Genomic DNA, 7,007 nt, shown 5'->3' with positions numbered 1-7,007 from the left:
CTAGTTTTTATCTAGTTAATTTGTGTAGCATTAATCACTTGAGTTAACTTCAAACAATTGACAGCCCTACTAAATACAAAATCAAACAGATAGTTTAGCACAAATAGTTAGCACATATTAATTTTTGTATTTAGCTGTGACACTCATAATACCTGTCCCCGACCTGAAGAAGAGCTCTGTGTACCTCAAAAGCCTGTCTCTCAAAAGCAGAAATTGGTGCAATAAAAAAATATCTCATCCATCTTATCTCTTTGCTATCCTGGTGCTGACAGGGCTACAACAATATGGTATACCTCTGTGGGGTTGTCAGTTCATCATGTGACTTTAGTGTTATGTAATTTGTGTGGGATATGGACACTAACAACAGTAACAATTTACAAATGGAAATGGATCGCATGTTAGGTAATGCTATCCTAGTGATAAAAAGATAGGACAGAATGGGCAACTTCTGAAGAATATCTAACATTTCAGTGTAAGATGGCTGGCCAGAGCTGAAAGAGGAATCACAGACACGTTTCACTGCATCTTGTGTCTAATCAGCACACAAAAATCCACCTAGGGTTCCAAATACTAATTAGAATTATAGAGAGGCTGCCAAAGTAAAATTGCCTGCATTAAAATAATGATAAAGTTTGGCTTTAACTCACAAATTCCAATCCTTTGTCTGTTCAAGTTGAAATTCCATCTTTACTTCACCCTGCTACTGCAGAGGGTTAGAATAAAGCATTAATCACTACCCTGATCCTGTAGCTATGCTTTTGTAAGCAGATATGGTTAGGGACAGATTTGTAAAGAACTAAGTAACTGGGTCTGGGGCACGTTTTTATCTTTGTGCAGTAATATGTAAAATGTAATGTAGACAACTTTGACTTTGGTGGGGTTACAATTAGGGTTGAATTTCTTCCAAATCTTGTTGTGGGCAATGTGAATGCCATTGAAAAGAAAATAACTCTGGAAAACACTGACTTCTGGGAAAGATGCATGTTTACAAAGTAGCCTTGAATCCTTATTAGCAAAAACTTAGAAATTCACTAGCGCTAAGGCGGTGCCTCTGTCACAGAAGTCATATATTCCATGCTTTTTCCGGGACTTCTGGGACTTCTGTAGCAGCTGATGTGGTTCACTTTGGGCAGCCTGAGCTGCCAAGGCAATCCCTGGGGTCAGCCACACCAACTGTTGCTTGAGTGCCCCACACCTCAGCAGCATGCTGGAGCAACCTCTTACTCCCAACCCCAAGCAGGAGCCAAGGGAGCCCTCCCCTTCTTCAGGGCACCTAAGTTTTAGTTAGGAATATTTATATAGTAAAAGTCATGGATAGGTCATGGTCATGATGTTTTGTTTGTCACCTGTGACCTGTCCATGATTTTTACTAAAAATACCCATGACTAAATTGTAGCCTTAACTAGAACTCAGAAAGTCTGAAGCAACATGTAGCACTAGGAGTTCATCCCAACACCAATAGTCTACTTTCCTTAGGTATGTGGAATCTCTAGTTCCGAGCATGGAGGAAGAGCAGACTCTGAGCACAGAGAGATGCTATGTTATTCCGAAACAGAATTTCCCCTTTACTGTCTGTTCTGATTTTAATACTGTAGAGCATGTGGTGGATTGAGGCTTTCAGTACTATGCACAATGGATTAGTCAACTTACTTGTGTTGTACCATTAGACAGACTCTAAATGCAAATAAATAATAGAGCTTCTATTGTATTGAGCTTTGAATGACTCAAATAAATAATGTGTCACTATAATTTTATTTGAACTTCCCAAAAGCTTTGACAAGGTCCCTCACCAAAGGTTCTTATATAAAGTAAGCAGTTGTGGGACAAGAGGGACCATCCTATCATGGATCAGTAACTATTTACAAGACAAAGGAAAAGGTTGTGAATAAATGGTCAGTTTTCAGAAGAGAGAGAGAGGTAAAGGCTATGTCTACACTAGCCCCAAACTTCAAAATGGCCACGCAAATGGCCACTTTGAAGTTTACTAATGAAGCGCTGAAATACATATTCAGCGCTTCTTTAGCATGCGAGCGGCCGCGGCACTTCGAAATTGATGCGCCTCACCGCCGCACGGCTCGTCCCGACGGGGCTCCTTTTTGAAAGGTCCCCACCTACTTTGAAGTCCCCTTATTCCCATCAGCTCATGGGAATAAGGGGACTTCGAAGTAGGCGGGGTCCTTTCGAAAAGGAGCCCCGTCGGGACGAGCCGTGCGGTGGCGAGGCACGTCAATTTCGAAGTGCCGCGGCCACCCGCATGCTAATGAAGCGCTGAATATGTATTTCAGCGCTTCATTAGTAAACTTCGAAATGGCCATTTGCATGGCCATTTCGAAGTTTGGGGCTAGTGTAGACACAGCCAAATAGTGGTGTCCCTCAGAGATCTGTGCTGGGATGAACACTGTTCAACATACTCATAAGCAATCTGGAGAAAAGGATAAACAGTGGTTGGTAAAATTAGAAAATGATACAAAAATTGCTCAAGACAGTTAAGTCCAAAGCAGACAGAAAAGACTCACAAAGGAATCTCACAATATGGAGGGACTAGGCAACAAAATATCAGACAAAACTCAATGCTGCTAAGTAAAAACTAATGCACATTGGAAAATACAGTCCCAGAGATATAAAAAATGGGGATTCTAAATCAGCTGTTACTACTTAAGAAAAAGATCTTAGAGTCATTAGGGATAGGTTTCTGAAAACATGTGCTCAGCGTGCACATAAAATAAAAGAAATTACTTCTTCACACAATGCATTGTTAACCTTTGAAAACTTGTCAAGGGATGTTGGGAAGGGCAAAATTATAACGGTTCAAAAAAGAATTAAATAAATTTATAGACCAATATACGTCTGTTAATGGCTGTTAGCCAAGATGGTCAGGAATGCATCCCTACCCTTCGGTGGGAGTGGGCAACAGGGAATGTCTAACTCTATGATTTTCCTGTTCTCCTCAGCCACTCTGAAGCATCTGGTACTGACCATTGGTCAGAAGACATGATCCTTGGCTAGGTGGACCAATGGAAGACCCAGCACAGCCATTTTTGTGTTCTTAAGATTATACAATTAGGCCACAATTTTCAAAAAACAGGAGTTAAATGGTGTATATAAACCTGCAGAGAGGGAAGAGCCAGAAGGGATTAAAAGGCAATACTGGGTGCAGGTAGCCCTATATTCTGAGCTTTCTGAGCACGCTCTAGCTCAGGGGGTAGACCCACGGGGGGGCATGAAATTTCATAAGGGGTGTACAGCACAATCGGTTGCTGAATCTTGGCCTTACCTATCTCATTAAAAATGTTTAAATAAGTTACTGGTTTCTTCTTTAAGTGTATTCACATTTATATACTGATGAAATAAAGGTTTTTTTTTTCATTCTACATATTTATTTTCTTACATGTGTCAAAGGTGGGTTTTTTCATATGAATATAACTGAAATTTCCATCAGTTTGGATTACATTGGACAGGCTGTGGGGCCGGGGGGGGGGGGGGGGGGGGCTGCTAATTGTAGGGATGAAAAGTGGGGCCTGATGTAAAAAGTTTGCTCACCCCTGCTCTAGCTCAAGGAGCAGGTTAAAAGGAACTCAGTAGACCATCCAATTTATGAAAGACAGGCAGCCGAGGAGAAGAATCCTTCTCCAGCAAAGTAGACCAAGCATGGAGCCTGAATAGGAGTCACAGAGCAGGTAAAGCCCCAAGACCGCAATGTTCCCTCTAGTTTTGTATGCCATGTGAGGAACGCACCAACATGGAGGTAATGTGTGACGCATCTTCACATTGGTGTTGTGACGGGGTGTACCAACCCTGCACTGAGCAGGGGGGTGAGAGCCAAGCCTACTGGTTAGAAAAGGCCCCACCACTGAGTCCTTGATGGGCATGCTCCAGCTGTAGACCGGGTATAAAGACTGGGGAAGCCTGGAAGTTGGGGCTGGCCAGCAGGGGGGAAGGCGCTCCTGTGGAAGCCTCAGAGCCACAGGCACCCAAGGAGTAGCCACAACAACCACCTGACCAGTGGCAGCAGCGGCAGCATCACCCACAGGCACCCAAGGAGCAGCAGTGACAGTGGTGGCAGCCCCCGCTGGAGGAGCAGTCTGTAGCAGAAGTGGCTGGAGGAAGTGCAGCCAGAGCTGAGATGTTGGACCACACCAGGAACTGGGTGGAAGTAGCCCAGGGTGGGGGAAACCAGGAAGGTACCCAGTGAGCTCAGCGTGTTGTGGTGAGGATGCCCACTGAGCTGGTGGCTGGGGTCCCACACCCACCAACAACAGAGCCCTGGGCTGGAGCTTGATGGAGCGGGTGGGCCCAAGCTCCCCTACCCCCACCTTCCTGTGAGCCTAAGGCAGGGAGGGTCTAGGCTGCAGAGGCCTGACTAGGCTGAACGGCCTGTAAACTAGGACTAGGCTGCTGAGGCTTGATTGGGCTGTGAGGTCCTGTGTACTGTGACTAGGCCACAGAGGCCTGATTGGACTGTGAGGCCCTGCATACTGGGACTAGGACACTGAGGCCGGGTCAAGTTGTGGAGCCCTGAGGGTAACTCAGGAGCCCTTGAGAGTGAGGTGAGGCAGGAGACCCCACCACAGGTGCACATAACAATTCATTCTGCACATGGATGATCTGCAGCAGAGGTGGGGCTGAGGGGTTTGAGGGGTGGGATGTGGGTCAGGATTGGGGGTGCAGGCTCTGGGGTGGGGCTGGGAATGAGGAATTTGGGATGCAGGAGAAGGCTCAGAGCTGGGGAAAGAGTTGGGGTGAAGGCTGGGGGTGCAGGATCTGGGATGGGGATAAAGGATTTGGATGCAGGCTCCTCTCTCCCCCAGTCTTCTTTCACTGCAGCAGCTCCTCAACAGGTGAGAGGTGCCTCTCTCCTGGCCGTGGAAGTGCTGGTAAGGGGGCAGTAGGATGGTAATTTTGGAAAGAGACTTTTCCCCAGCCACAGTAAGTCCCTGCTGGGGCCAGAAGAACATAACTTGTAGCAGCCTTGAACACCTGCCACACAGCTTAGAGGGAACACAACAAGACAGTGCCTTGGCTAACTACCATACACTTTGTGAAACAGCAGGTCCTGCTCATTTGGGGTATATGCCGACCATGACTGTGTGTTATTGGGTCCACACTCCAAACTGAAAGAGCACATATGTAGGAAGTACCTCCAGGCAGCAGACTTAGACTCTCTACAAGGAGGAATCTGCCTGTGTTACTTCACACTGGGCCCTGGGCTGGGAGCTAGTGCAGAGGCATGGCTAGGGCCCCCTATCATGCCCCATTTAGGGACAAAGACACAAATGCAGGTGTGGGGGGAGACCCAACCATTCCTGTCCTGGGGTCAGGAACCAGGCAGTGCCCCACTAAGAAAGAAAGAGAGGGTGAAAATCAGCTGCTATTAGCTATTAGGATACTTGACTTGTGAACAGGGTATCACATGTGGTGGAGAATATGGATGATATGGTATCCCAGGCCTGAAAGTAGCCAGAGAATGGGGGCAGGGAAAATAAGAGAGTGATTGGTTGGGTAGGTGGAGTAGAGATGGATTTTGAACAGTGGCTGACGTGAATACTGGAGAACCAGCAACAGCAGGGCTATGTCTATACTGCATTCCGCTTTTGGAAGCGCAATACAAATGAGCGAGATCAAAAATGCAAATGAAGTGCAGATTTACATATCGCATGTCTCATTTGTGTAGTCTCACATGACTGTACTTCCAGAATAGGCTTTTCCAGACGCAAAACCAGCCGTGTTTCTGGGGTTCCTTCAAAAACAAACCATGTTTTCAAAAGAACCCTTCTTTCTGAAACTCCTTATAAAAAGGGGGGGGCACAAAAGTCAGTTTTAACCCCCTTAAAACTGACCTAATGATATTTGCAGTGAAGACAGGCAAATTATAAAATTGAGCTAAGTCCCTTGAAATCGACTTTATACTCTAGTGTAGACATAGTCTCAGACACTAAGGCCAACCACAGATTTGCATACACTGATGCATGAGCGCTACAGCTGATGTATGTGTAGCTGAAACGGACATGAACATTCCAGCCTTTTCTTTAAGATCTCTCCATAAATCTGGTAAGGTTTTAACATATTTGCTTTTAACTTGTACGGAGTGTTTTAAGTATTTTTGTTACTCTGTAAAATTGTATTGATGGAAAATAATTCATTTTGATCAATTACCAACATATGCTGCAGAATGCATAGCGGTAGTGGAAGCTTCCACTTACTTGTTAGTGTACAGTGTACCACAACTTGTAGCATCAGTGATAAAGACAGTGTAATAACCTTAAGGGTACAGCAAATACCACAGAATTAATTAACATGTGCCTGTTAGTGTTATATTTTGATCTGGACAACAAGCACCCCTAGTTCCTAACAGGCCCCCAAATTTAAGAGCCAGGTAGAGGATACTACACCACAACATAGTACCGAGGCTTGCTGTAAAAATGTTCTTTCAAAGCCTCTTTGAGCCATATAGCTCTGGAGATAAGTTCTTCTAATAGCCTTGTGTCTGGCTGTTCAAACTCAGCAGCTAGGCACTCCACCTCTATCCTCCACCCCAGTAGCAACTTCTCCCCTTTTGTTGAACAGATGTCATGGGGGACACAAAAGGCAGACATCACCATTGGGATATGCTCCTCAGTGAGATACAATCTTGTGAGTAAACATGCCAGCGCCCCTTCAGCCTGCCAGAAGTACATTCAGATATCATTCTGTACCTGCTGACCTAGTAGCTGAATTGTTGTTAAGCGCTATGATGGTGCCATGTGTATGGTTTCATGAGTGATCTCCCAAGATCACTAATGGCATTTCAACATTGCCACTGGCAACTGCCAGTGCTCAAGAAAGTGTCCCCACTAACAGTTTTCTGAAGAGTCCTGACCAGCCCATTATTGATGCCAGAGAAGCATCACTGATGATCAACCGGCACTTGCATAATCATAGACAAATAACTCTTTCTGTTGATATGCTCTGTGGCAAAGTGGGCTGCATGCCATCTATTACTCCACCACAGTTTGGAAACCCCATTGCTG

Source organism: Carettochelys insculpta, chromosome 4, assembly GCF_033958435.1.
Source record: "Carettochelys insculpta isolate YL-2023 chromosome 4, ASM3395843v1, whole genome shotgun sequence".
Taxonomy (NCBI): domain Eukaryota; kingdom Metazoa; phylum Chordata; order Testudines; family Carettochelyidae; genus Carettochelys; species Carettochelys insculpta.
The sequence above is the reverse complement of the archived record's forward strand: the minus strand, read 5'-3'. Positions refer to the sequence as shown.